This window comes from Lygodium microphyllum, chromosome 4 (genome assembly GCF_053477565.2).
Source record: "Lygodium microphyllum isolate KBCC chromosome 4, Lygodium_microphyllum_v1.1.10, whole genome shotgun sequence".
NCBI lineage: Eukaryota > Viridiplantae > Streptophyta > Polypodiopsida > Schizaeales > Lygodiaceae > Lygodium > Lygodium microphyllum.
The window spans coordinates 36805305-36830916 of record NC_141138.1 but is presented as its reverse complement, the minus strand read 5'-3'; positions in this window follow the sequence as shown (position 1 = coordinate 36830916).

Sequence of the window (25612 nt, the reverse complement as noted above, 5' to 3'; positions counted from 1 at the left end):
CATGAGATATAACATCAATAAAACCTACAATTTTTGCTGTCAAAAAACCTAAGGGCCACAGTCCACAACCAATCTCAATTTCTAGTCATTTTTTATTGAAGAAAATAGAGGGAAAATACCAAAAAATGGTGGAAAATGGGTTTTAAATGGGAGAAAATTAGGAAACGGTAAAAGGAAAATTTCAGAAAATTGCGTAAGTGTTTGTGCAATGTATAATGAAGGTAGAGCACGAGGTTAGCCTCATTTTACCCTCGTTTCTATGTTTTTGTCTGTATTTATTGCTTTCTCTACAAAGAAATACACATAAAACGACTTTTACACCTATCAACGATTGCAAAACATTAAACGGTAGGGTGAGAGGGGATTTTGAGCATCAAAGTACAATCTTAAATCTGATTTATGTTTTGCATCATGGCTATAGGACATTGTTTTAAGATAAAGGAAAAGGCAGCATGAGTGTAAGGCTCAGTGTCTCTCCTTGTTTCAATACATAAACGTTAGCATGGAAATCATGAAAAGATTGGTTTCGCACGATGCACAATGCTGATTTTCTATTGTTTTTGCACTAAACCATTCACATTATGCACTATGCATGGTTCATGGTATCGAAGGAAAATCTCCTGGACTGCATAGCAATTGTTTTCTTAGGACTTTGACCCACGATTGAGAGTGTGAGGTTATCCCTTGCCGTAGGGTAGTGGGTCGGTTTCCTAAGGGACTGTGAAGTGAGGAAGCATGGTATATCTCCTGGAAATACGAGAAATATAAAAGAGAAGAGTTTGTGTTTGTATGTGTTATATGTTTAGCAGGGCATCAAAGGGCCAATCCGTGAGATGTAGGAGAGCTGCAGTGGGGCTCCAACTATTAGTCGGTGGAGTGCCTCCTATGTGTGTGACACGAGGCGTTATGCCTAAGTACTTTGGGATCTCCCTCTGAGGAGTTTTAGGGAAATGTTGGACCATAAACTATAAACACAGGAATTAAGCTTTAGGGCAGTTTGTCCTTTAGCATTTGATAGATGCTCCTGGTCCACGAGGCCATGAGGGTGTTTGTGTGTCATGAGCATGAGGTCTGGCTAGTGCTATAGCTAGTGCCATCCCATTTTAGGTCCCATCAGTGGTGTGTTTGCCGGGAGCCACTTATAAGTGGTGGTTTTTGGATCTAGGGTTTCTAGGGACCAAAAGGTAGTTGGTTTATGTCCTCTAGCAAGGACCGTCAAGCTGAAATCAAGAAAGCAGAACGTGCTGAGAGGGCTAGATGGTGATTAGAGATTGTAAGCCGTTATTCTCCTCAAAGGAGTAGCCCAGTACGTATACGAAGCAGCGGTCTTAATCATTTAACGGGTGAATTCACCCGTTCAAGCTCCTATTGCTAATCCGATTGTCATCATGGCACAACCTGTTGCGATTCTTGTAGAGGGATGCCGGATTTACCAGCCTTAGGAGTTCCCTTGCCCATTTTTAATGGGTTAGCGGAAGAGGATGCAGAATTTCACATTTGTGAATTTTAGAGATTGATGTTCAATTATCGCATCTAGGACAAGGGACATCTCATGATGTTCTTCAATATGACGTTAAAAGGAAGTGTTGCTGTATGGTATCACAGCATAGAGTCTAGAACTATAACCACCATTGATCAATTCTATGCAGCTTTCCAAGCAGAATATGCCCCTAAAAGAGGTGGCCAATATTGGTTGCGGGTCTTGAATGTAACATGTCAAGATCCTCACAAGAACGTGAAAGCATATGCCAAAAAGTCGAAGGAAGTATTTTGTAAGTTGCAAACTTACATTTCCATTCCGCCGCCTGCCCAATTGCAATAATTTTTGCATGGGTTGGATTTTAATATCCAATTGAGTAGTGTGGCCTTAGTAGACATAGATCCCACTATTACGTGAGCAGAGGGAGTAGAAGCACGATTACAAACGGCCTACTCCTCTCGAATGAATGTTAATGGGGGTTTAGTATCTAGCAGAAATCCATCATTCACGAATGGAAGTCAAGGGATGCCTATGACTAACCCTATTGGGAGAGGGAGTATGGTTTCAAATGTACCTTTATTACCGGCTCCTCCCAGTGTGACTATGCCCATGGAAAGTCAGTTGGCTCCATCAAATGTTGGAGGCCAAGTTTTGAATTCTAATGTTGTTCCTGTGGGTCAACAGCCAATGCCAAATCAGATCCTTAGGCCAATGGAACGACGGGTTGATGATCGAGGCTACGAGTCGAGTGTATCTAATGTCCTTGTCGAAGTCAAGGACATGATGAAGCATTATACCTATATGATTTCCAAACAATATCGAAAAATAGCTGACGACGTTAATTTCTTAAAGAAGCAACAAAATCTGATAGGGAGTTGATGCCCTGAAGAGGGTGGACCCTCTAGATTCAATTGTAAATGGTGTGGTGGACAGCACTTCCCCAGAAACTGTCCAAATGTGAAATGTGACATTTGTGGGAAGTCAGGCCATTTAGTTGCTACCTGTTAGAGTAAGATTAGCTCCCTCCAACAGGGGAGTAAACAACCGAGCCCAGTGAATCATAGAGTGCAAGGAAATAACTTGCAACAGAATGATGCACCTAGGCAAATATTCCAGAGGGGAAAAACAAATATAGAAGAGTTGCCACAAGGCAACGGAGTCAGCCTTATTGAGGCTATATGAGTCAATGATGCTGAAACCTCTAACTTAAGAGCCATGACAAGAGGCCAAAAGGCTAAAGAGGTTGATAAAGATAATGCAAAACCGGTTGAGGAAAACCCTAAACAAGGGGATAAGGGGACGCAAGTCCAGAGTCCTAGCATAGAAGGGGGACTGCTAAAGCCGGTTGACAAAAAAGGCGACCCTAAGAAGGATCAGAAAGTGCCCAGAAAGAAGGCAAGAGCTAAGAAAGAAGCACCAAAACTGGTCCAAAGACCAAAGGAGAGGATGGTTTGGCGATAAAAGAGAGCTTTGGCTACTTATCATGACTTTGATTTAGCAAGTTCTCTTTGCGAAGTTAAACCAGATGTGAACCTCTTGCAATTGATCAAATTATCTCCAGGAGTACGCAAGGAATTCAAGAAGATCCTTTGTATCGGGTATATTGTGGAACCCCTGGGCATAGCACGAGTAGGGGAAGATTGGTTTGACCATGCTAAAAAGAACTACCCTAGGGTTCTAGCTTATGTAGATGGAATATTACTGGAACACACCATTGTAGACACTGGATCCTTTGTCAATATCATGAGTTCAGAGTTGATGGAGAGGTTGGGTCTAGGCATCCAGAAAGATAACTCCAGCCTTCTGAGAATGGCTGATGATAGTCTAAGATAACCAGAAGGTTGCGTTACTAAGGTCCATATTACAGTTGCGAGTGTAGAATGTTTCTTGGACTTTAGGGTGATAAGATTTGCAAGACGTCCTAGCTATCGGGTTTTGCTAGGTAGGCCTTGGATCTTATGAACAGACTATCAAGTTGATATACCCGTCGGTCGAGTGGTTCTAGGTAGAGGTGCTAATCGAGTAATAGTTGATGCTTATCCTGAGTCTCCTCAAGGTGAGAGAGCTCCTTTATCGTCTACTGAATTAGAGACAAAAAATGATCCATCTGGTAATGAGACATCATCCAGCGATGAATCTAAAGAGGGGTCCACTACAGAGGATATCTATCAAATAACTCTAAATGAGCCGATAGAGCCTCAAGATAGGATAAGAGACGCGGATGTGATTGAGTTAGACCTTGGCACGCCAAATGATTTGTGGCCAATTAAATTAGGTTCCATGCTCAGTTCAGTAGAAAGGGAGGACTATGTGTCCTTGATTCAAGAGTTCCGCGATATCTTTGATTGGAGTTATGATGAGCTGAGAGGTATTCCTCCCAGCCTGGTTGTTCATACTATTCTTGTAAAAGATGGCAGTCGTCCTGTCCGTCAAAAAGTAAGGCGTATGCCTTCTGAATTGAGGGACGGTCTATTTGAGGAGTTACAGAAGTTAAGGAAAGCTGGGTTAATCTTCCCTGTCCAACACAGAGAATGGTGTTCACCAGTTGTTATCAGGAAGAAGAAAAATAACCAGATTTGATTATGTGTGGATTTTAGAGAGTTGAATAAGCAGACAGTTAAGGATTACTACTCGTTGTCGTTTATTGACCAGATTTTGGATCAATTAGTGGGTAGGGAAATATATTCGTTCATGGATTGCTTTGCAGGATATAACCAGATGGCAATTGCAGAGGAGGACAAGTTGAAAACAACTTTTATTACGGTCTTTGGTACTTTTGCGTACCACGTGATGGCCTTTGGTTTATGCAATGCACTTGGATTGTGGCAACGAACAACAGACAAGACCTTTGGTGACATCTCCCCAGATGAGTTGAAAGTATTTATTGATGACTTGGGGGCAGCCACTGTGAGGGAAAGGATGTTAATTATTTTAAGAAAGTGCTTTGAGCATTGCAGACAATTTTGTATCACTCTTAACCCACAGAAGTGTGTCTTTGGAGTACCTTATGGGCTATTGCTGGGCCATGTGGTCAGTTCAGTAGGGATAGCAACTGACCCTGAAAAGATCAAGGTTACAGTTGCTATGAGTCCACCACGCACTCCGAAAGAGGTACATAGCTTTCTGTCATCGATAGGGTACTATCGGAGGTTTATAAATGCCTTAGCATAAAGAACGTTGCCATTAACAAATTTATTATCCTTTAGCTGTTCATTTGAGTGGAGCGACCCTTGTAAGGTAGCTTTCAAGGATGTGAAGCAGGAGCTAGTAAAAGCACCTGTTTTAAAAGCACCTAAAAAAGAGGAGGTGTTCTATATATTTTCAGTAGCCACTATGTATAATACATGCTGATGTTTAGCCCAAATTTGGGAGGAAAAGTGGTATCATTCGATAGCTTTTGCTAGTCAGAAATTGGGCATTTTAGAGATCAATTATACCTACATGGAGAAGTTGTGTCTTGCGATGGTCTTTGGGATTAAGAAATTCAGGCACTACATCCTCTATGAAAAGGTAGTGTTTTATACAAAGGCGGAGGGGCTTAGATTGCTTATGAACAAGCTGCAACCGCCTGATCGTTTGGCAAAGTGGTTAATCACTTTGCAGGAGTTCGATTATGAGATTAAGAGTAAGCCACCGAGGTTGCAGGGTATTGTGGAATGCCTTGTGGATTTTGGGGAGCCGAAAGAGATTTTGGCTGAAGGAAGCGACATTGAGGAAATGTTTAAAATTGATATAGCTTCTATCCCATCTTGGTATGCTGTATTACGCATTATCTATCAACAGGAGAGACGGGAGCTGGTTTGTCAAAGTCTGAAAAGATGAAAATCAAACAATAGGCATTGAAGTTTTCCTTGATCGCAGGGACGCTATATCGGCAAGGTGTTGATGATATCTATTGCCAATGTGTGATGCCTGACGAGGTTCCTTTTATCTTGGAGGAGTGTCATGACTCTCCATGTGGAGGGCACTTTGTAGGACGATTGACAATGCAGAAAGCATTAAGAGCTGGATATTGGTGGCCGTCTATGTTCCAAGATTCTTTTGAGTATGTTAAGAGATGTGATACATGTCAAAGGCATGAGAGTAGAGAGAATAGGAAATGTCCACTTACGCATATCATGGCTATCCTTCCATTTGAGAAGTGGGGCATTGATTTTGTGGGTCCTATTACTCCGTCGTCTACTACCCAAAAGAGGTATATTATAGTAGCCACTGATTATTTTACAAAATGGTCAGAAGCGCGGGCGACGAGATAGGACAATGCAAAAGAGACTGCAAGTTTCCTTTTAGAGCAGATTATCTGCCATTTCGGTCCCTCGAAGGAATTAGTGTCGGACTGTGGAACCCATTTTACGCTATTAGTTTGAACAAAGTGATCAAAAGCTTGGCAAATCAAGAATAATAAAACAACTCCTTATAATCCGCAAGCAAATGGGCAGGTGGAAAGTACTAATAAATAGCTTGTGGGTATCCTGGTCTAGATAGTCCGTGAGAAGAAACGAGACTGGGACAATAAGTTGTATGTGGCAGTATGGGCGTACAATACAATGTTCAAGCGAGCTACCGGCCATACTCCATTTAAATTGGTTTATGGGGAAGAGTGTGGGTTACCCCTTGAGATTGAATCTGACCAATACGGTTTCCAATTAACCACTCCTTGGGAGATGAGGATTCCCTTTTTGAACGTTTCACGACCATAGCCCACTTGGATGAGCTGAAATTGCAGAGCTTATTACACCAAGAGGTAGCCAAGCGTCGGATGAAGCAGTTGCATGACCTTAAAGCAAAGAAATGTACCTTTAAAAAAGGGCAATTAGTCCTCTATTATGATGCGCGTAGGGAGTTGTTTCCAGGGAAGCTGGAACCTAAATGGGATGGCCCCTACAAGATTGTTAGTGAAGAATAGGTCTACGGCCCTATTAGATGATCTACAGGGAGTAGAGTTTAAGAATAATGTTAATCTTAATAAGATTAAACCTTATTATTTCTAAGTATGCTAATACAGAGAAATACATTGCAGGTCCATGCTGGGGATGATTTGAGACCTGTAAAAGAGCTTTAAAGCCGGTTGATGGGGCGGTTAATTCCTTATTTGGAGCACCCATATCTAGAATATAGAGACCATCAGGGGAAACTCATCTGGTGGAGCAAAGGATACAAAGTGATTGAGCAAGAAGACGAAACCTTTGTTTGGGAGATTAATCTTTTACCATCACCATGATAACTGTTGACAAGTATCCTTGTTGAGTTCAATGAAGAAGGTGGGATGAGCCTCAGTTTATCCTCTCAACATGCTAAACTTTTATTACCATAATTATGAATAGAGGAGTTCGCGATGGCAGGCTGTGTAAACCCATTGTGGACGTACACATTATATTTTGATGGAGCGTCTAGGGGCCCTAATAAAAAAGGGAGTGTTGGAGTAGTAATCCGAGATCCCCGACGTAGAGCTACGATGAAGTTAGCTACTTATCTTGGGGTAGGATTCACTACAATATGGTGGAGTATAAAGCCTTGATTATGGGACTACATTTTGCCAAACAAGGTGGTATTCATCGGTTGTTAGTAAAAGGGGATTCCCAGTTGATCCTGAATCAGCTAGATGGGACATACACAGTGCGGAATCCCATTCTTCGTATGTATCATCGAACTGCTATGACCCTACTTGAGGAGTTTGAGAGAGTGTCTTTTCAGCTGGTTCCACGTTACTGGAATCAGTTTGCAGATTCTTTGGCAAATCTTGCTTATGAAGAAGACCTTTTCCTTGAGCTGGGGTTAGTTTGGATATTGTTATCAATGATGAAACAGGACTCGGTCGCTTATGGGGTATGTTATACAGAGCATGCCATATATGGCAGATGATGGTTGATATGGGTGATGCAAAGAGTAGCCGAGACCAATCTACCATTATTATCCTGGACCCATATTAGGTTAATTAGACAATATGTTATGCGTACGCCTCTTGCTATATATGCAGGAGGGATGGGTCATAACCTTATGCATTTAGTTTAGGGCTGCGAGCCTGTTTTTCTTCCTTGGGAGGGAGCCTATTATTGTATATTGTGCTATTCTAGGGAAGGATGTGTAGATGCTATTTGGTTTTATTTCGTTAGGCCAAGAGGGCCAATTTTGTGAGGTTTTGAATGTTTTATTTCATTAGGCCAAGAGGGCCGATTTGGTTTTGTAGTGAAGTGCTTTATTTCATTAGGCCAAGAGGGCCAATTGTTTGTTTAGTGCAAGTGCGGTTGATGGTTTCTTGTTTGAGTTTTGTGCTAGACAGGTTCGGAAGAAGAGCTTGGAAGGAGCCTTTGTTGCGCGGAAGCTTCTCATGGCCCTATCCAGGTGATATCTTTCCTTTATGAGTACCGTGTTCTTTTCTTGTTGGTGACTAGAGTCTAAGGCATGAAGTCCCGAGGGTTAGGGTAAGTATGTCTGAGGGAGGTCTGAGTAGTCATTGCCTCCTGTAAAGATATTGCCCGACATCAAAAGACCTGTTTTAGAAGAGAGTTCTAGTGACCCTATTCTGCTAGCCTGCTAGGCAGCCGTTCTAGGAGTTCTTGTTAGTTGTGAGGCAGTTAGAGAAGCCTGCCAGAAGAACATAATGATAAGGGAAGAGAAATCCTGAATAACTTAAAGACAATAAATATATACAAAGGTGTGTAAAAAGAAGTTCTAACCCCTATAAAAAAAGAGAAAAAAACAAAGAAAAACTCATAAGCATTTGATTATTGCCTTGCGAAGGCCTAGTAGGTTCCTGGGGACGAGTCAGACCAGGGGCCGATGCCTTGTCTTCCTAGGGGTGGCTTCTTGCTGGAAAAGAAGAAACTAAGGACGGTTGGAGCGAAAATAAAAGTGAGCGTTAGAAAAGGATTAAGTGTCACCTTGCAAGGGCTTGGTAGGTTCTTGGGTACCGAGACAGGACCTGAGGCTGATGCCCTGTTCTCCTTGGGTCACTATGCTCAGGTCCCTCCTTTTTACATGCCCAAGTATGGAATCATAAAAACCCTGGAAGAAGAAATGTGCTAAAAGAAAATACTTCTTGATCAGGCTATAGGAGTCCTCGCCTAGTAGGAGCTCCTAGTTGTGTTGTCCTTAGTTAGGTAGGTAGTTCAGACCACCACTTAGGGCAACCTCTTTGATAGTTCTTTTTAGTTTGGCCGTGTTGGAGCAGTCGGCTAGTGACTAGCTTTGGACCTTTTATCAGATTATGCTAGGCCTACTCCTTGTGGATGTCATGCCTTGGTTTTGTTAGGGGGTAGGGTGAGCATTGTGCTCGGTTTAGTATGTATATATTTTGTATCAGCTTGATGCTTCCTTTGGTTGTTTTGTGTAGATCTGGTGTGGGATTTGACGGGCTAAGTCGCCCTATCCCGTGGTCGCCAATGAGAGCAGAATTTTTATGTCAAGAAGTGCTTAAAAATAGCTAAAAATTATGAATATCAAGGGAAAAATATTCAACATCGAAGGCGGCGGCTCGACCTAGGACGATTTTAAGCGTCAAAGTGCTTTAAAGGCACCTGAGCGACACTTGTTGATTTTTGATAATTTTTCAGACTGCTATGTGGGTTGTCAGGAGTTACTGGCCAATGCGGGATGTCAAGCCGGATGCCCAAGATTTTTCAGAGCTCGATTCGGAGTCCGGACGGGGAAATGGCCAAGGAAATGGTCAAGATGCGAAGAGGTGGACAAAACTTTGGTCAAACGGGTGACCTTTGGGAGCCCAACATTTTAATGTAGCATGAAACTTTCATGCAAATGAGAGAAGCAAAACGTGGAGAGAGGAGGCACCAGGATGCGCCGAAAAATGCGCCTCCTTCTCTCTCATCATGGCATGTAGGCTGCAAACAACCCCCCCCAATGATTATTGGCAATGATTCCCCTTTGTATGCTGACTCTATCGCCGCCCTTCGCTCCTCAAATGGTGGCCTCAATGGAGATCTTTGATTTCAGTCTTTCTCTCTCCTCCCTCTCTCTCCCTTAAGGGGCTGTTCTTGTGTGGAAGAAGACAATGAAGAATGATGGAGGAAAGCTTGTCCGAATGAGACCGGATTGCTTCCGGGTGGATGAAGACATAAAGAGTGCTGTTCTTGAAGATGCAAGACATTGAATGAGGGCTGACACGTAGTCCCATAGCAAAACCGAGATCCCGAGACACAAAGCCTAAGCGGTAATTCGATTTTTATGAAGGAAAAATGAGTTTTTATGCTATTTGGGTGATGAAATATTGCTCCCATGGGCTGATTATGCATTATGTTTTTGTTTGCTATGAGTTTGATCAGTTTATGCTCAGAAAATTAGAAAATCATAAGTGTTATGACTGAAATTAATGGTCTAAAATCCGTAAAACATGTATTTAAGAGAAAAAATGGATTTTTTTTGCAAAATAAAGGGGAAACATGAGATATAACATCAATAAAACTTGAAATTTTTTCTTCTGTCAAAGAACCTAAGGGCCACATCCCACAACCAATCTCAATTTCTAGTCATTTTTTATTGAAGAAAATAGAGGGAAAATACCAAAAAATGGTGGAAAATGGATTTTAAATGGGAGAAAATTAGGAAACGGCAAAAGGAAAATTTTAAAAAATTACATAAGTGTTTGTGCAATGTATAATGAAGGTAGAGCACCAGGTTAGCCTCGGTTTACCCTTGTTTCTATGTTTTTGTCCGTATTTATTGCTTTCTCTACAAAGAAATACACATAAAACGACTTTTACACCTATCAACGATTGCAAAACATTAAATGGTAGGGTGAGAGGGGATTTTGAGCATCAAAGTACAATCTTAAATCTAATTTATGTGTTGGATCATGGCTATAGGACGTTGTTTTAAGATAAAGGAAAAGGCAGCATGAGCGTAAGGCTTGGTGTCTCTCCTCGTTTCAATACATAAATGCTAGCATGGAAATAATGAAAAGATTGGTTTCGCACGATGCACAATGTTGATTTTCTATTGTTTTTGCACTAAACCATTCACATTATGCACTATGCATGGTTCATGGTATCGAAGGAAAATCTCCTGGACTGCATAGCAATTGTTGTCTTAGGACTTTGACCCACGATTGAGAGTGTGAGGTTATCCCTTGCCGTAGGGTAGAGGGTCGGTTTCCTAAGGGACTGTGAAGTGAGGAAGCATGGTATATCTCCTAGAAATACGAGAAATGTAAAAGAGAAGAGTTTGTGTTCGTATGTGTTATATGTTTAGCAGCGCATCAAAGGACCAATCCATGAGATGTAGGAGAGCTGCAGTGGGGCTCCGACTATTAGTCGGTGGAGTGCCTCCTATGTGTGTGTGACGAGGCGTTATGCCTAAGTACTTTGGGATCTCCCTCTAAGGAGTTTTAGGGAAATGTTGGACTATAAACTATAAACGTAGGAATTAAGCTTTAGGGAAGTTTGTCCTTTAGCATTTGATAGATGCTCCTAGTCCGCGAGGCCGTGAGGGTGTTTGTGTGTCATGAGCATGAGGTCCGGCTAGTGCTATAGCTAGTGCCGGCCCATTTTAGGTCCCATCACCAAATCTCACTGCAATCTCAGATTTTTTGCTCTGCCCTACTTTTGGTGCCTCCACAGGGACTGTCCAAGAGAAAGAGTGGAAGAATGGGAGAGCTTCTTACTCGTGGCTTGCTTGCTTGAACCTTGCTTCTTCTCCTTTACTTTAGCCTTCGAAATCAGCCTCTCTCAATGGTGCGGCTTTGATACCATGTCAAGAATCACGTGGTGGGGGGACTTGCTCAAGATGCTGCTGCTGCGCCGAACACACACAAAATGCACAAGAAGAAGCTCCGAGAGACAATGTACACAAAGTATAGATAAGATACAACATAAAGGAAAGTGGTCTACTAAGTAAAACAATGCATAACCTACTACACTAGTCGACTGGCGCTATAACTATGCCAGCTGTAAATAGGTGTAACAGCCTGAATATAATAACTAATGAGTCAGTGGCCATGTGAGAGTCATAATGACCACCGACATGCTAAGTGTAGACGTGTGGACCAGGCGGTCCATCATTAATGTCTGCATGTGTTGAGCTTGTCATCTCAACAAAGGGAAACAAAAGACACGACCACTTCTGATTGACGGAGGGACTTGACACTGTAATCCACCAAGAGTAGCTAGCCCACTCGACTAGCCACTACTATTTCCAATTAGGAATCAAAGCAGTCAGAGCCCTTGGCCATGACAATGCCCCTTATAGAACGTGTCCTTAGCAGTTCACCTGGGGAGGAGGTGCTGCAACCAGTATCCTTGACAACTCCAGCACTTCCAAAGCACCTAAATCCTAGGCTTAAGGATCTCTCAAAGATGTGGCCAAGGAGATGGCGCATCTGACCAATCAACCTAGCAAGGTTGTCTAGCAGGGTGCAGCTACATCCCATGAGGACACACTAGAGAAGGGGAGAGTTGAGGCCCAAACAAGCACATCAATGACTGACCTAGTTCAGGGTCTTGAGTCATTAAGTTATGCACCTTCATTGACCAAGAAAAAGAGGAGAAAACAACGAAAACAACAGCAATTACAGGTGGTTGTGGACCCCAAGAACATTGAGACCAAGAGTGCTAGAGAGTTGCGGAATAAAGCATTGACTCCATGCACCAATGAATCCATTAATGTCTCTCCTAATAGTGGTGAAACCTCAAACACATCCGCGTGCTCTAAAAAATCAAAGCAACTGTTACCATCAACGATTGCTTTCAACACTCAATCCACCGACAACAGAACTCACATTGACCAATCAAGAGTGGATACAATGCTATCACAACAGGGTGACAAATTTATACCAGTCACATCCAAGGAGAACCATGATGCAATAAAAAAGCCTCAGGAGAAACAGGGAAACCCCGAGAGCATAAGCAACCCTAGCATTGACCAATCTTGCTCATCTAGGCTTGAGTTCCCAGCTAATCTAAAGCCTAGGAAAAGTCCTAAAACCTTGCATGAGATAGCAATTGAGCAAGCCCTTGTTGAACATAGAAGTGTCACAGAATGCTTAATTTAGTTAGATGCTAAGCTCAAAGTATTTGCACATATCTATATCCTGGCAGACATGGGCACATTTCCTAAGGAGCAGCTTAAAGAATACTTGCCATTTCCCCTATTGTGGAAGAGCAAGACCATCTTCACGAGCACTATGACAAGCTCCTGCATGAATGCATGCGATTCACCTCTGACAAGGAAGCCGATGAACTACACTTAACTGTAACATTCAATGATGTGCTCTGCCAACCAAATTTCTTAGGGATAGAGCAACTAAAGCGACAATCAGAGGGTCAAAGTCATTTTGAGAAACGTTGGATTGAAAACTATGTTGCAATGGCCGAAATAGGAGCCCAAATCATGACATTCTCAGAAGAGCGATTGGCCAAATGGCGGTCTCAAAGAGACTTAACCTATGTGGTGCCAACTTCTTTTCGAGTGCTAACTGCCATTTGGGATATGGACTTAGCTCGAACTAGCCAAGAGAACTCTTTGGCTGATAAGGTTCTCATTGAGGAGGAGCTACATGTTGCAAGTGGACTCGGAAAAGGTACCATGATACTTGACATTGCAAAATGATTGATGTTATTAAGAAGGCTACCATGAGTACTAGATGCGTGTGCCACACTCCAGTACAATCCTGAGTTCTACAATTGGTTTTTATCCTCGTGAAGTGACATAGAGTTGTAAACATGTACATAAATAAACAATAAATTTTGTGACCTTGTATAGATAATATCAACACACACAAGCAATGATAGTCAAGAGTGCAGGGAGAAGAGTTGGGTTTGACAAACTAAGCTCCTTAGGTCCTCCTCTCACCACACATTTAGAAGTCATGTGACCATTCCCGCCTCCAATTGGAGGGCATGCAACCCTCATTATCACCATAGGAAGCCTTGACCAACATCTTTGATGGTGTAGATGGGGCACCGTCCCTTTCTATACACCTTTCCCCTTTTTCGGTCTATCCTTCTAGGGATGAGCCCTGCTCCACTCCATGACAACTACTCTGTGCAACTTAGCATAAGCCAAGATCTGCTAATGGTTGGAGCCAAAACAAACATCAACAGGGGGCTATCCCTCTACAACAAACATTGCATGCCTCACCTCACCCCTCCTCATCATATACGCTTGATAACCCACTGAATAATCCCTTCCATGTAAATAGTTTTATCATGTCTCAAGGCTTAATCCTTGGTTCGCATTTTGTAGGTCCCTCTATGGTAGCAGTCATGGACCACATAGTGCAGTTGGCATGTAAGGAAGCTCTACGTTGTCGAAAAGAGCATAAGGCACTAGCGCCCCCACCAAAATGCTATGTGCCTACTCTAAAGATGTACATGCCAAAAAGAGGCCCCAAACGACACTGCCCAGGACGCAAGCCAAAAACCCCCCAAGCCAAGAGGACGAGGGCTCAAGGGAGCACACGGGGTGTGGCAACACTAGCTGTGCAGGAAGCTTCCACTAGATGCTCGGGCACTAGGTGCTCGAAAGAGGAGAGGGTAGCTCGAGACAAGCAGGAATTTGATGCATTGTTTCAAAGCATTCTGGAAACAATTGTGGCCAAGGGCTACACCATTCGCGTCCCAGCCGACATCTTCCCCGCCCAACCTCACAGAAGCCCCTCTAGCACAGCCTTAGTCGCTCGACCACCTGGACTCGCCCCGGCTCATGCAAATAGAGTAGCCCCTATGATATATAAGTAGCTTAACAAAGGCCATCCTGCCATAACTTTTTTTCTTTAAATGGTTAAAGGGACAAACTCCCCACTTGTATACACTTTCCTTACCTATTTCTAATATATGCCACATCTTTAACAAGCACCAGAATATGCATTGTTATCAGCATCATATGATTTTGATAAAGTAATATATTGACATGATTGCATCTGTTTGTTGTCCTTGATACATGCGACTTGCATATAATACATGCGACTTGCATATACTCTCATGAAGTGACAAGTGGATGCAAGACGACACAGGTGTTTGTGCAAACGTGTTCAATGCCCAAGTCACCATAAGACCACCAACCTCACAAAGAGCCACGACAAAGACACGCTGCCGAAAGTGCGACAAAGCCACGTCATCGAAAGAAAAAATCACCTGTGCGAGTGCCCACATCGCATGGCCCAAAGCATGATCTTAACCACTTCCTCTTTCTGGGTTACACTCTACACTGGGCACTCACGGTAGCTGTTACCTCAATTTTACCAACATCGCACATTCCAAAGAGAGTTGCAATATCTCAAGTGTATCTCCCCATCTCAACAATTGCTTCTCTAACAAAAGGAGGCTAGGGCACAATCATCACTGTAATATCCATTTCCTGAGCCTTCGAAGCTTGACATTTCCCAACCCATTGAAAGACTGATAGCCTCAACATATTGCAATGGTTGTACTCAGGCAAGTCCAAAAAAAAAGAAAAAAAAGAAGAAAGAAAGAAAGAAAAAAGATCAAGAAAAAGAAATGAAAAAGAAAACAGGAAAGGAAAAATATAGGAAAAGAAAAGAAAAGAAGACAACGAAAAGATAGGAAGCACCCACGATCACAACACAACACCTAGGGGTCCTCAAATTAGGTACGTCTAGTGACCTTGGTCAGATGGCTCCGTCTCTAGTCCCCTAGCCCTTTAGCATCACCCACAATTGTTCAGGGCACATCAAGGCCAGGTCATACCTAGGGAGCTTGGAGCTTGTCTCACCTATGGTTAGACTTGTCACCTTGACACATTTGCACGATTCCCTCTTGCACTCTGCCTTAATACCATTGCAATCAATTGTGGTAAGCACTGCACGAATGGCCATGGAAAGTACACCATCCTCATCAAGCAAGTCCAAAAGCTCCTAGCTACTACTAAAAGTGCGGTGTCCCTATATTCAATTATGCTATGCCGTGTAGCCACAATGCAAAGGACGTCTCATACACCTTCACGTGTACTTCTCAACATGGAAAACTTTTCTTCATCCACACATTGTTACGAGAAACCAACCTGCGGCCTTCTAACTACGTAATATCTAAGTATGCACGAGTACTCACATAATATCTGCACCAAAATATATACACAATTTGGTTCCTTAAGTGCATGACAATACTTTCAACTTGCATAGAGTTCGACCTGTCTCCCAAACTAATTAAACTATGTCTTGTGCACGATAGAGAAGACTAGCACTACCCCTAGGGGGAGACCACCTATGAGAGGTTTTCAATTATAGGTATTGAAGACTCCAACGAAAGTGTCGTTTGCTCTTTATTGTCACACAAATCTGAATTCTTATCCTTCATCATCTTGCAAGTCCTCCAAGAATCGTCTTGTGCAGAATCCCCAACAAACCAACACTTGTGCTGGCCATCAGTACAATCCCCAACAAAGAACAGCCCTACCACCAGCCACCTAGGCCATCAACTTGCCCCCAATGACCTTCCTCCACACCACCACCAACACTCCTCCACGGCAACCATCAATGTCCCTTCCACCCACGTCTTTAGTGCATGCCAAAGCTTGCTACCTACGACAGTGACTGGCACTCGTCTAGGAGGGGGTAATGTTAATCGGTAGATGAACAAGGTGGAAAATCGAAAAAAGCTAAAGAATAAGACAAAGGCCAAGGCAAAGTGAAACGGAAGACGAAGGCACGATATGAAAAATATCGAAACACAAGAAGTGCATAAAAGTCCTAAATAAAGGAAAAATGCACACAAGAAAAAGCGCAAGTCAATACTGTTGTAAAATAGTGGAAGCGCATCATGATTTAATTTAAAGAGCACCGAGATCTCACCCGTGAAATTTGTAAAGGTAGATGGGCGGTAGGAAGGAAGTTAGGAAGATAGGAGGACAATGGGAAAAAGGGCCTAGGCCATGGCCGGCCATGTAAAAAATGGGATAAGGGGATGACCGCCCAAAAGGGATTTAGGGTTTTGTATATAAAGTTGAAAAGTGAATGAGAAGCTCATTCTTGTGTGTGGCCAAAAGTGGCTCTCCTCCTCTTCTTCTTCTTCTTCTTCTTCTTCTTCTTCTTCTTCTTCTTTTGCTTGCTTGAGCTTGTGCTTGAGAGAGGGAGTGTGAGAGTATGAGGAGTGAGTGTGTGAGGGTGAGGGACCGAGGAGGAGAAGCTCTCCATCTTCCCGTCTCTTCTTCTCTTCTCTTCTCTTCTCTTGTCTTGCTCACGGCTATGGAGCTTGGAGCGTGGAGCTTGAGGATGGAGCTTGCTTAAAGCTTGCACTTGGATTGTGGAGCTATCAGAGTACGTGGGAGAGGAGGTAACTCAATCAGCATGGAGGTAAGCTCACTACACTCGTAGATATGGATGGCGCATCGGCTATGTGAGAGGTAGCCATTAGTGCTCGGCTTGGAATACGTGAAACAATAAGCAGTCTGTGGGTCTTGGCAGTTGAGCAAAATCTCCCACAATAGGAAATCAAATACAAGCATTGCAAACCATATCAAACCAAAATTGTTCATAAAACAATGAAATCTACATTTTTCTCATAAAATCACTCATTATGACGTACGTATTTTGAACTTAAGGCCCACTGATGCTCTTCCATAGCCCATGACGATTTGTCCAACCTCGATTCACATCTCTTTACTCTCTCACATCATCATATAACAAAAATGTCTATCTTAGCCCACCCCCTTATCTTTTATATTGATCCATGAGAAGAAACCATAAGAGAAGAGACGAGAGAGGAGAGAGAAAGACTAAAATCAGATCTTTCCATTCAATGCATCATTTTGTGCACTGTTTGTTGTGGATGAAGGGAGAAGAATTGAAGAAACTTGATACCTAGAGGATTTCTAGGATGGTGTTGATCATAAAAATGCTAAAAATTTGTTAAATTTGTGGTGCTAAAAAAAAAGACTCCCCCCTCTTCCCCCCCCCCCCACGTTTCAAAAATTGTGCCTCTTTAGCACTTCCAATCGTATACCAAGCTTAAAGTTTAAGTTTTAAAAAATTGGTTCAAATTTTTGTGTTCACACTCTTTGCCAAGTGGTTTTTTTGATTTCAAAGGGGCAAACGAGCTCAGATTTGAGATCTCTCTGGACGGCTAGGTTTGTGATGTCGACGTCTAAAACTTTGGCTATCGTCACGCACTTTATAGCTCTCGGGCCACATAGTTGCTTCATAATGCAAAACCTTGTAGGGATTAAATGGAGGGTCAAACAAACTCCGATCGATCAACCGAGACTTGCATTGGGTTCCTGGCATGAAACTCCATGTACAAAAACTCCAGCTCATCGATTTGGAACCATTTCATTTTGCATGAAAATTTGGTCTTTTACAACTTCTCGGTCTCTTTTCCGCTTCAAAAAATGGCTTATAAGATCTGCTCTCACAATTGGTAGATGTAACTTCCAAGATGGATCAAGTGGCTATGGCACTCTCTGGGATATTGTGTGAGAGAGTAGATGAGTTTTAGTGACAGTCACGATGTTTGATGACAAATGCACAATTTGGAAGTTCGATTCATGAGATTGATAGGACATTCACTTTGGTGATGGCATTGCTTATTATTTTGACGATCGGTTTATTTTCATGCTTTTACTATTATTATGTTTAAAAATCTTAAAATCCACCCCTTCTTAGGGTTGAGTTCATGTGGAAGAGGGGTAAACTTTACATCCTCTTTCCCTTAGAGAAATTGAGATATCCTCACCTTGAAAGCAACCCAAGTGACATCCTCTTCATGATAGTCTTTCCACTTGATGAGATATTCTGTAAGGGTTTTTCTTCTGAGAATGCATCTCTTACACCAAGTGTCACTAAATTGATTTCTTATTACACATTCTCTATTTAATAAATTCATGTCAATAAATTAATGAATCACTTTTCTTTAAGTGTTGATGATGATCTAGCATGGCCATGAGACCATTTGGAGACCAATATTCCTAGTGCATCACATAATGGGGTGATTAGAGCATTGTGACGAGGATATCTGGTACAAGAGTAGTACAAGTTATGAAGGGGAAAAGAAGTGTCTGCCAAGTGCAAGAGTGTACAAAAGAACCAAGGAGTTACACATAAATGAAGATGGATTGGATTCTAAGAAGAGGAAGTACATTAGCATTGTGTATATGTATTTATGTGGGCATCCACAAACACTTGGGAATGTTTACTTGTGTGTAATGAGCATTGCATTCATTTGGGGTCATCCTCTCCCCTACAAGTCAAGGTTTAAGGTTTTTTCTTTCATTAAGAAAGACGAGAGAGGGAATTCTCTCACTAAGAAAGATGAGAGATGTGATCCTCTGGAAGCGAGGAGAGAAGTGATTTTCTCTTTCTAAAGTCTAAAATGATACAAGCTTTTGTGTGGAATTCAATCTTAAGGTTGAGGCCCAAGGCAATCTAATGAACTCTCCTTATCTATGACTCAAGGTGGTTGCATGGACCACGAGTTAAGAGTACAGTTTAAAAAATTGTTTTTTGAAAAATCCATTTTTAAAATATATTGCAATAGAAAAATGCTCTCTAAAAATGAGCCACATGTGTTATCGAAAATAGCAAGATCTATAACTATCGTGTTGGACGTTTTTTCATCCAAACAACACACAAAGAGATATCTAAAAATCAGTGCTACAGAGTGGAACAACCACATCTTGCATGAAGATCAACTCAACTCTCTCTCCAAGAAGAGAAGCTCTTGAAAGCCTATAAAAGAGGAGGCTATCCTTGGGTGTAAGGGAGAGGTGAAGGAAGCATCACTTTGCATGTATCCAGGAGGAGAAGAGAATATGAAAGTGCTGCAGAAGCCATGCTGAAATCAAGTGCTACGGAAGCTCTGTTGAAATCAAGTTCTAAGAGGAGAAGAGAAAGTGCAAGTGTTGCAGAAGCTTTGCTGAAATCAAGTTCCAAGAGGAGAAGAGAAGGTGCATGTAACGTGTCCACCTGTTTTCTTCAGGACACATCTTAGCAGTCCATCGGAAAGGATGTCTAGAAAGCTCTGCCCGGCACTCCCATGGAATGTTATGGGGTTTGCGATCTAGGACTTTCTGCGTCTGCCATGTAGCGGAAGTATTCCGGTCGTTTCCACTTAGGACTGACCTGAATTAGGGTTTTCCCTATTAGTCATTTCCTAACAACAACTAGCGTCGAACCCAAGCGAACAACTTTACGCAGAAATGCCAGGTCCAAAGCGGATTCAAGCTACACTTGGTTCAAGGAGAATGGGAAATGAGAGGGATGCAAAGCTCAACCTTTCTGCCATAAGGCATAGTCCCATTCCTTTCCCCTAAAACAATGTAAATCGGGATCATTTATAACTTAGACTCTAGGTTAGCGCTTTTTTTCTGTTCATATCCTTTGAAACCATATTCTCGCTGTCCATTATGATTGAGAAAAGTTCTTAGCCAACTGGGACAACCCATCTGTAGGACGGACCTATGGCCACATCCTCTACACTTTCCTCAGGTTGTTTTAGCTATTTAATTACCTAACACATTTAGTTGGACATGTATCAATCAGCTTCCTTAATTAGCCCGTTAAGCACTGGTTCCTTCACGTAATCATAGCACTTGACATAGAAAAGCAATGTCAAACAAGTTTCTTTTCAAGAGGTTATCATATTTATCTTTGAAATACATAAAGTCCAGCCCGTAGGCTTATTCATAATCCGCCCAAAGGCTATCCAGCAAGCCACAGGGATTACTAATCCAAGATTCTACCCGTAGATTAGTATGCGGGCCTTGAGATCCAATCCTGAGTCACGTTGGCCTCTTGTATAGGGCCTAGAAGGCGAGGGATTTACGGCCAGAGCCCCCCTGGCACCCAAGTGTCCTCCTGCTCCAAGTAGTGCTCAACGGAGAGACCTCTTGGGGCGGGTTTGGTCCACCTTCTCGGTGCGGTTAACAACCCCCTTGGTTAGGGTCAAGCAAGTAGTCGGGGGTAATTGAGGCTGCCTCTCCGTTCAGGCCTTCAACCTGAAGCATTAGATATCTTTTCATCCTTTAATTCTTTGAGCAAACAAAGCAAAAAAATGCTCTTAAAACTTTGGGACATATTGTCACTGAAAAGGGAATACATGCTGATCCCAAGAAGGTGCAATGTATAAAAGATTGGCCAACACCTACTACTACTACTTCTCTTAGAGGATTCCTTGGTTTATCTTCATTCTATCGCCGATTCATCAAGCATTATGCGGCCATTTTAGCTCCTTTGACTAATAGGTTGAAGAAGGAGGCTTTCTTTTGGAATGCTCTTGCAAATAGTAGTTTCAACCAGTTAAAGGGACTCCTTACCTCTGCTTCTATCTTAGTATGCCCAAACTTCTCCAAAGAATTTACTATACAGTGCGATGTTGGTGGCCATGGCACTGGGGTTGTTTTGTTACAGGAGCATGGAGTGATTGCCTTCGAGAGCCATAAGCTTATAAATAAAGAAATGGCCATGATTTTTTATGACCAGGAGATGTTGGCTATCTTGCATGCAATTAAGAAGTGGCACCATTACTTGTATGGCAACCGATTCAGAGTACACAGTGATCACAGGGTTCTTAAGTATTTCCTTAATCAGTCCAATCTTACTCCTAAGCAATGACGGTGGATAGATATACTACAGAACTATGATTTTGACATCACTCATACAAGGGGCAAAGACAATATAGTGGTTGATTCTCTTTCTCGTATGTGGGCTTGCAAAGTTTCAGTTATGATTGAATTGCATAATGATTGGATTGAAGAATTACATGAGGCTTATCTTTTGGATGAAGAATTCAGCCATATTTTTCAGAAATTACAGCAAGGTCTTATGGAAGAAACTCGCATTATCAGTTCAAAAATGGCCTTATTTGGTTGAAAGGCAAGATTGTTATTCCTTATACCTCTTCTTTTACACGGAAAATTATTGAGGAACTACATTCTTCGCCTTTAGCTTGACATTTAGGAGTTTTCAAGACCTATGATAGGATCAACAAAATTTTCTTTGGAAAGGACTGTGGAAAGATGTCAAGGACTTTGTCATGAAGTATATGCCTTGTTAGCAGAATAAGGACATCACTCATAAGCCAGGAGGTTTGTTACAGCCATTATCTATTCATATAGGTAAATGGACTCATATTACTATGGATTTCATTACTGGCTTGCCTACTACCAAGAAGGGATGGAATAGTATATATGTGGTGGTAGATAGACTTATCAAGGCAGCCCATTTTATTCCAACCAAGATTCAATTTACTGCCTCTCAAGTGGCCAGTCAGTTTATGGAGCAGATTTTTAGACTACATGGATTATCGCAGGTGATTGTTCATGATAGAGACTCAAAGTTTATGAGTAACTTTTGGCAGGCAGTATTTATATCTATGGGCACTAAATTGGCTCCATCTATGGCCTATCATCCACAAACTGATGGACAGAGAGAAAGATTTAATAAATGGTTGGAGACTTATCTTCACCATTTCTAGGATTCTTGGTTACACTTGGCTAAGTTTTCTTATAATAATTCTACCCATGCTAGTATTTGTGTTTCACCCTTCGAGGCTTTGTATGGTTACAAGGTGCCCTTACCCACGGTCATCTTTAATGAAAGGATTAATCCTCATGGGAAGGAAGAGTTAGAAAGAATGCAGACCCTTCTTCAACAATGAAAGATGAATCTTAGGAAAGCTCAAGACCAAATGAAGATGTATGCTAATGAGAAGAGGTGGCCTTTAGAGTTCCAAGAAGGAGAGTTGGTCTTACTAAAGGTACCCAAGTCCAGGTACTCTACATTAAAATATGAATCTAGTAATAAGCTTGCCCACAAGTTTTATGGCCCTTACCGAATCCTTAAGCGAATTGGAGACTTGGTATACATATTCGAGATTCCCACTTCCACAAATATTCAAAAGTCTTCCATGTTAGTCAACTCAAGCCTTTTTATGGTGATTCGGTGGATATAGTTGATGAGCTGCTACATATTGATGAAGAAGGTCTTATTCAATATATCCTACAGGCTATTATTGGTCAGCGTGAGAAGAAGCTTCAATCTTGTTCTATTGTGAAATATTTGATCAAATGGAGAGGTTTACCACCTAAGGAAGATTCTTAGAGGCTTGATTCTATATTGGATGAGTTTCCTCTCTTAAGGGATACATTAGTGGTGGCTGAAGCCTATTGATTATGGAGCTAGTAATGATGTAGACAGGATCAGGACAGCATGTTGTTTTAGAACAGTTTTTATCGTGCCTAATTTTCAAAATTAAGCTATCTACATGGGCTTAAAGTACTCTTCAAGAGCTCCATTTTGATATATGGCACGCCTCATTTGGACACTTCTATTAGAAGTTTTGGCAGATTTGGTCCAATAGGGTGTGTTTATACAGTAAGCTGTCTACTTCATTTTGAGATTATCTGATGAAGATTTTATGGTTCCATATACTTTTGAAATATTCCAAATCATGTATATAGCTAAGACCTACTCTTGTTCTTCAATTTTAGTCCATATGGTTAGTCATAATTCATTCATTTTTCCATTTGTAAAGCTATAAAAACAGAGTAGTACTCTATTCTATCCATCCTTTTCTAGTCTTTCAGGTTTGTTTTTTATGACAAAAACTTTTGGGAAGGAATGGATTGTAAGAAGCTAGGAATAATGACTTAGTGTAAAATAATATTGATATTATGCCATGTCACACTAACATTGGTATAAAAGGAGAGGACATGTAAATTTTCATATCTTTTTGACACATTAATACAATTATTGTCCTTCTCTTCCTTCATGCTCACAGCTTCCATGGCTTCTCTCTTTTTCTTGACTTTCTCTCTCCAAATCTAGTCTTTATCTCTGCTCATCACTCTTCTTTCTCTCTCTTCTGTAGTTTTCTCTCTCCTCTTTCTCTCTCCCTAGTTCACTCTCTCACACTTTGTAGTTAAAGATGATTTCCTCTTGCCCTCCTTCATCTCATTCCCTCTCTTTCTTCCCTCTCTTCCTCTCTATCCTTCTCTTCTCTTCAACTACTTCTTCCTTTATTCTTCTCTACTCCTCCCCTATTCATGTATTCTTACCTTCCTCTTCTCCTCCTCTCTTCTCTTCTTCTCCACCTCTTCTCTTCTCTTCTTTCTCTCTTCCTCTCCTTCTCTTCTCTTCTTCCTTTGTTCTTCTCTTCTCTCCTCCTCCTCTTCTCTTCTTCACCACTTCTTCTTCATTATCTCTTCTCTTCCCCTCTTTCTCTTCTCCTCCTTCTCTTCTCTTCTCTTCTTATCCACCTATCTGCTAAAAGATGCGGGATCTAGAGCATGGTGGTGGCTATGGTGGATCGAAGAGGAAGATTAAGCTCATGATGACATAGACACGACTTAACTTGTTACACAAGTAAATTAGGTTCCAAGATTGAGACTTGGACTCATAAACACAATCTTGTGTATAAGACTGACAATGACCAAGACACTAACTAAAATGGAAAAGTATCATGATATTGCATTCATCATATATCCAAAAAGTGGTAGTCAAGTCCAATGCTTTATAGTTGTTGGATGGGTAGCAGTTTCCCTTTTTGTACATATGGGATTCATTCTACCTGCATATCCTAAGCCTAGAACTACCTCATACAAAGAGGCCATAGTGGGTGTGATTGCAAATATCTCAACACTCCTCCTCAATCACAACTATAAAGTACAAAGTGTGTAGAGGCTTTAGTGAAAGCAACACCTGCAAATTGTGGGCACACCATAAACATGGCAAAACACCAAAGGCTGCCGCAAAAAAGGCTAAGTGTGGGTACCACAAACATGGTAGAGATCCAGAGGTTGTAATAGGGGCCTCACAAAGTGTACAAAGGTTGTAGTACAAGGCTACATGAGGAGTTTACAAGCTTATGATAAGAGCATTTTGGGCTAGGCAATACAAGGCTAAAAAAGTTAGTAAAAATTTGGATCAAGGACCGTGAGGTCCTTTCGGTTTTCAACATTTCTTTTTACATAGATCTTCAATTCATTGCAGGTCTTCTTGTCGGTGTAGTCCAACTTGCTCTTTTTGATCTTGCACTTATTCTTCACTTTGCTTGCAGCTTCAATCTTCATGTCCATGTCCCCCTCCTCAAGAAAAGACATCTCATTCTTTGGCATGTTGAGTAGAGTGTTTGGAGCATCTTCAAGGTCTTTAGACATTGATTGCTCTTTGGTGTGGGCAGCTCCAACATTACCTGTAAGTGATGCAAACAAGACTTCTATGTACTGCAAGTGAGCAACAAGAGTAATGTTGCTTTGCATCCGCATTAAGATCTTCTTGTTTGTCATTGTCATGACCAAGGATCAATAGCAAATCAACTCCAGAATTCTTAGATTTTATAAGTGGAAGAGCAGATTACAGTGTGTCAAGAGACACGAGTAATGACAGTGTGAAAACACACTATGTAAAGACTATGTCAAACTTGAAACTTCTTAGTTCATGGTCGTTGATACTTCTTTGATCTTTCCAGGTCCTTCCCCTCCTTGGTTTAATGATGGGACAGTAGATCAGAGTGGAAATTGGTTGCTCTGGGTGGTAGGAGAGAGAAAATGATGAGATTTTTTTGAGCTTAGGTGAAAATGGCTATGGACTCACATTTAGGGTTTCTAACACTGGCCTAGTTTTTTTGACATTGCAGGAGCTATACTTGATTATTTTTGAAACTTTTTTATGAAAATGAAGCTGACTTGATGCTCTATCAAAGCCCTGTGAGCATCTTGAAGATTGGTTTTACATCTCGTCACACGTAAAAGGTCAAAACGTAGATGGGTGCATTTTTGTCAACAATTTGAAAAATTAGTAATGCCACGGCCAGGGAGCAATAATGTCAATGATTTTGTGATGGCAGGCTGTGCCTTGAGTTGAGGAATGATCCTCTAGAAGAAAGAAAGAGGAGATATGCTTTATATTGAGAGATCCAAGGACTCCAAGCAGGGTATGTACTGCAGGTCACAGTTGCAAGCTATGGCAGTAACTGAGAATTTTTACAATGTTGAGTCTATGGTTGCCTGATGTCAGTGAGATTGAGGTGACAAGAAGAAGCTCTAGAAGCTGGCTATGGCTGCCATGGAAGGTCAAGTGAAGGTAGAGTTGAAAGATGAAATCATGGACTAGAACTAAGCTGACCAGAGTTGAAAAGGGACTGAGAAAGAGCAGAGAAGAGCTAACCCAAGCTGAGTCATGCCCAACTCAGCTCTAATACCATGTTAAAATATGTGGGATCTAGAGCATGG